The sequence below is a fragment of the Vicia villosa genome, unplaced genomic scaffold (assembly GCF_029867415.1).
Source record: "Vicia villosa cultivar HV-30 ecotype Madison, WI unplaced genomic scaffold, Vvil1.0 ctg.001995F_1_1, whole genome shotgun sequence".
Lineage (NCBI taxonomy): Eukaryota > Viridiplantae > Streptophyta > Magnoliopsida > Fabales > Fabaceae > Vicia > Vicia villosa.
This window is the reverse complement of record NW_026705805.1, coordinates 88,883-94,977: the sequence shown is the minus strand read 5'-3', so window position 1 is coordinate 94,977 and position 6,095 is coordinate 88,883. Positions and strand designations below refer to the sequence as shown.

At 31.3% G+C, this 6,095-nt stretch overlaps 1 pseudogene; it reads left to right on the top strand.

The window, feature by feature from the left end:
- The first annotated feature begins 321 nt into the window (after positions 1-321).
- On the top strand, positions 322-1,176 carry LOC131637438 (adenosylhomocysteinase-like; annotated as a pseudogene).
- The last annotated feature ends 4,919 nt before the right edge of the window (positions 1,177-6,095 follow it).

The following is a 6,095-nucleotide window of genomic DNA, read 5'->3' as shown; positions in this document are numbered from 1 at the left end:
CACTTTTAATAGCGCTTTTTTATCGGGCGCTATAATAAGGTAACACTTATAATAGCACTTTTATTTAAAACGCTATTACAAAATGAAAAAGTATTTTGAAAAAATATTTCAGAAGAGTTTAATAGCGCTTTATGAATAAGCGACATTATAGGGGTATACTTTCGATAGCACTTTTGCATAAGCGCTATTATAAAGATAGTCATTTAATGGCAAATCATTAAACAAACACTATTTAAAGCTTTCTGCAAAGTAAATAAAAAAAACCCATGTTTTTCTTTCATTTTATGGTTGTGGGCCCCTCATCAACTTCAGACCTCAAAAATGCATTTTGATCTTATCCTTATCGAATACTCAGAAAACACAACTCCTATCATCACCGCTAAGTGGAAATTCTCTTGTCGCACCGAGTTCGGACCATCATAGCCCTTCAAAAGAGCCATAATCAACGGATCTCTTCAGATGACCATCTAAATCTCCGTCCTCATCGAAACCCTAACCTCCATCAATGCCGAAGTTCGTCGGTGCTCCCGCAACATTTTTTTAACTCGAAACCATGTAGCCACCGCAATAGCTCGTGACAGTTTCGTTGTATTTGATTGGAAGGGTGAAACCCTACAGGAGTATTGGTGTGTACGGAACGCGCTTTGGATTGGGGTCCCGGTGGTGGTCCCGATCTGATCGTTGATGATGGTGGTGATGCTACTCTTTTGATCCATTAAGGTGTTAAAGCTGAAGGGCTTTTTGAGAAAACCGGTGAGGTTCTTGATCCTAGTTCTACTGATAACGTTGAGTTTCAGTTTGTGCTTACCATCATTAGAGATGGGTTGAAGACTAGCCTTCAAATGTACCGTAAGATGAAGGAAAGACTTGTTGGTGTTTCGTAAGGGACTACCACTAGTGTTAAAAGGCTTTATGAGATGCAGGTTAGTGGAACTCTTTTGTTCACTGCTATTAATGTCAATGAATCTGTCACATAACTTATTTATTGGTCAAGTTGGTCACATTAAGTTCAACAGCATGATTTAATTATTTTACATACCTCTTTCCTTGTTACTTTCTTATATCAACAACAAAATTATCTTTTTTAAATGACAATATTCTCTATTATTCTCTGTATTTATAAGCTAAGCTTTATTGCCTATCATGATATGATATCACTTTTTCCATATATATCATTTACAGGGCTTAAGGAAAATGTAGCAATCAAAGTTAGTGCTATGACTAAGATATCACTGGTAATTAAATTAAAATGCTTTGTCTCTTAATAATATGATTTGTTCATGTTAATTTTGTTCTTATAGAAGTGCTTACTTTATCAATGTAGTTGTTGTTATGGAATACTATTATGTTGGAGCATATCTTTTAATTCCCACATGATAGTTGTAAGGAAGAGTGACTTAGTGTTAGAATTCACATTGCAGTTTAAGATTTTCAATTGAGACTAATAATATGATTTAGATTCATGTGAATAATAAAAAAATTGTAATTAAATTTTGATTGAGACTAATTGATTGACCATGAGGTTTCTTGCTATGTTTTTTTCGGATATATTAAGTTTTAAAATCATTATCGTTTTGTTACTTAATATTAAAATAAATAAAAACAAGAGCATTTAACAACGCTTTTTAAAAAAGTGCTATTAAAGATAGAATCTATCAGTCTATAATAGCTTTTTTCATAAAAACGCTATTAAATTCTATTTTGAAATCTTATAAATTTACACAACTAGGCTATGACATCGCTTTAAAAGAAAACGCTATTATAGTCTTCTGTTTTAATAACGCTTAAAAAGCGCTATCTTAGTTATCCAACCTATAATAGTGGGGGAATTAATAGCGCTATTAAATCCCAAAAAAGCGCTATTAAACATCTTTTTTGGTGTAGTGTAGGGAGAATCACTGAGATTTAGTAATCTCACTCCATTCCAACTTATATTTTTCAGGTGGTTCGAGGTAGGATCGAGGCAAGGGTAAGATGACTTAGCTTCGAGTTGGTGTTTCTTGGCGACACGTTCTTTTGTAGTTTATGATCCTTGTACCTTCATATTTTGTATTTTGGATATGTATTTGTACCTTGTCGGAACCTTTGTATTTTGGCCATGACAGTTTGTACTTGTACTTATACATTATCCATTCCGCTGCTTATGCTATGATTTTTCGTTACCATTTTAATGCCATATGCATATATCCTAGGCAATGTATGTATGGGGTGTTACACATACTAAGAATGATAAATAACGAAAGAAAATTATATACTTGAAAAAGAAAACCAAACACTTAACAAGTGAAGTACTAAAACATATCCTCACATATAATTTACAATATTTTTGTTTGACAATACCTAGCATTGAGACAAATTTATTGCGTGTGTTTCTTGAATGACATAACTCTAATATAATATTTAATTTGAAATTTTATTTTTATTTTTTATTTAGATGGGTAATGTGTTATGTTAAAAGGTGTCATTGATGGCTATTTTACTAAAGTTCTATCAATGTTAGGAAATTTGTCTCCTAAAGTTTAAATATAAATCTCTTATCATTTAGCCGTCCGATGTATGACATTTCTAACGAAAAATAATAATGTTTTACATTTTAATGTAAACTTGTTTGTTCATTTGTAATTGATATCGCGACAAAAACTATATAAATGTATATCTATGGGTTATATCATATTATCAACATATATATTTTAACATATATATGTATGTATTGAAATATCAAATGTTATGTTATTATTAATTTAGTATATTGGTTTCGAATCGTCAATCTTCATGTCACTCAAGTCCTTTTTTATGAAAACATAGTCCTTTTTTATCAAAATATTGGAGAAGCAAAGTATGTCTACCTCTTTTTTTGTATGTAATAAAACATTCAAATTGAATTAGTAGAAACGACAAAGAAAAATAAGTTATAAGTTAAATACTAGAAACAGTGATTAACTTGTTCTAAAATTTATTTTTTTAACCAACAAATTTCTTTAAATCAAGGAAATACGGTGGAGAAAGATTGTGAAAATGTAGTTTTTCTCAAACTCCCTCAGCCGTAATTTTTTTGGCTAAAAACATTCAATGGATTAAATAGAATCACCACTTTTATGTGTTGTTCAACTAAGTTTAATGAAAAATGGTATTTATTTTCTCTGTACCTCACTTAGCTTTTTATAGATACAGAAGTTTTGTAAAAAGTACTTTTTTTAGTTAAATACATTTTATAAAATTTAAAATGATATTTTAATAATAAATATCACAATTATGTATTTTAACTATGTAATTATAGAAAATAGATATTCTAGTCAAGATTATCATATTTTTTTCCAAAGTATTAATGGTTTTGAGATTTTGAAAAAGGTTCCTATAATTGTATAATTGTATTTTTTTAGTTCTTCAATAAATTTTTAACTTAAAAAACTATTTTTAATTTATATTAATATTTGTAATGAAACACACTTTTGCGAGCCATTATAATAAAAAAACTTAAGAAATTTTCACATGAAGAAAGAACGAACACCCGTTCTATATTTCACATCAAAATACGACAAAGAAATTTAAACAAAATTGTTGATTTACAAGTTTAATAGTTTTTTCAGAATTTTTTTTTAATTTCAACATATACTTAAAATTATTTTTAAAAATTAAAAGAGACATTATTTTTGTAATTTCAAAAAATACATATAATGATTATTAGGAATTATTGATTATGAATCTTTGTGTTTTAGATATTTTCGAAAGCATAGGACCATTTTAAAGTTATATTACAAAGGAATAATACACGTTTTTTCGAAGACTAGATAATCATCTCAACACTCAAGTTTTTCAGTTGCATGCAAGTTGGAGGAAATTCAATTTCATTATTTATGTGTTAAAAATGAACCTTGAAGCATTATGTTCTAGACTCCAGATACATCTTGCTTAGAAAAGCATTTTATTATTGCGTTTCAATAAGAGTTAATGTCTAAGGCTATGTTTGGGAGTTTGGAGGGGAGGGGAGGGGAAGGCTTCCAAAAATAAAATTTTGAAAAAATATAGGAAAATATTTGACATTTTTTGAAAAAATGATTTTGTTTAGAATGATAAAAGAGTCATTATCATTAATAAATTTTTAATTTTCATAATACTATAACAACCTAAAACATATTTGGAAAATTTATGTAAGCCCTTCAAAACCCTCCAAAACCCTCCTACAATACAATTTTTGAGTTCCTCCATTTTATGGGGTTTTTGATGTTATGAATAAACTCAAACCCTCCAAAACCCTCCTACCCAAAATCTTTTTACCCTTTTCACCCAATTCTTCATATTTTTTAAAGCCCTCCCCTCCCTTCCCCTCCAAACTCCCAAACATAGCCTAAGATGATCAAGTTTCAAAATATAAGCAAAATGATATGCGAAGAATGAAGACTTGTTTTTCGTACAATTTGGGTCATTTTGTTACACAACCAGTTTATACATGTAATATAGTAAGTTGTCTAAGATTTTATATCTCATGGGAAGTTTTGACTGTATATGAAACTTGGTATTATGTATAAAGTACCAATGTGGACGTCATAATCCCAAGTAATCACTTATCATATTAAGAATGATAAATAACGAAAGAAAATTATATACTTGAAAAAGAAAACCAAACACTTAACCTGTGAAGTACTAAATCATATCCTCACATAGAATTTACAATATTTTTGTTTGACAATACCTAGCATTGAGACTAATTTATTGTTTCTATCTCTTGAATGACATAACTCTATTATAATATTTAATTTTAAAATTTGTTTTTTATTTTTTATTTAGATGGGTAATGTGTTATTTTAAAAGGTGTCTGTAACAACCCAAATTACACTAGAGAGATATTGACATATGAGTGGTAGATGTCACTAAGTTATGCAACAAGAGGTGCAAATGACATAAATGGAAGATATATTATAAGTATAACTAATAATTTTAGTTAGAAATGGACTAAATGGCAAGATGGTAAATACCATTTAGTTAAAGGGCTTGTTGGTCCAAAGGGGAAATATATCATCAAGAAAGGGCTTGTTAGACTTATAGAAATCAGAATTTAGAAGAAGAAGAGAAGGGAAGGGTGGAAACGTGAAAGGAGGAGAGGAGATGGAGTATGGACTCAAGCTTCTTCATCATCATGCATGTACACAACCTTGGGGAATTTGGATGGAGAAGCAATAATCAAGGACAGAAGCAGTTATCATCATCTTCTTATCTCAACAACAAACTCAGAATCTCCTCTCAAACCAAGGTGAGTTCCATAGTTAGGAATGTGGGTAGGATTTTGGGAATCTTGCATGATCACGGGTTAGCTTGAGACAATAATGTTGCATGCATGATCATTTGATGAAAATTGTGTTCTTGTGATGCCTTTACCTATTTAGAATACTGATATATGTTTGGGGATGATGGGTGAAGCATTGGGATGGAAAAATGGAGGTTAGAACCCTAAAATTCGTGTTCTGCACTGTCAGGTTCGCTACAGCGAACTCTGTGTTCGCTGCAGCGAATGCCTGCAGACTGCATAATTATGTTTTCACTAAAACGGCCATAACTTGAGTTCTACAACTCGAAACGGAGTGCCGTCAGAAGCGTTGGAAAGGTCTTTCAGTGCTTTATTTGATATTGCTTAGATAATATGCTTTTGATGCAGATATAAATTATGGCATAGTATTAGGTGTTGCATAATATTGGAATAAGCACTTTTAGCCTTGAGATTATGTCTATAAGATGCCCATCTTGTGTGGAACTTAGGCCAGGATGTTTACCTTGGTTATTAGGCTGTATGATATTGTTCTAACCTGAGTATTTGGACCCTTGATCTTATTTAAGGAAGTGTAGGAGTACTATAGAAGTTATGATTTTTCCCTGTGCTGAGAACTTCGCTGTAGCGAACTTTGGTTCGCTGTAGCGAATAATGCGCTGCAGCGAACGAGTAGCGAATAAGTCTGGGAGTTGATTTGATTTATTCGCTGGAGCTCGCTACTGTTCGCTGTAGCGAATCAGGGCTTCGCTGGCAGTTCGCGTAGCGAACTGGTCTGATGCAGAATTTATACTTTTCCCTCTTTAGTGCAATTTTGTTCCGATTGGGAACCGAA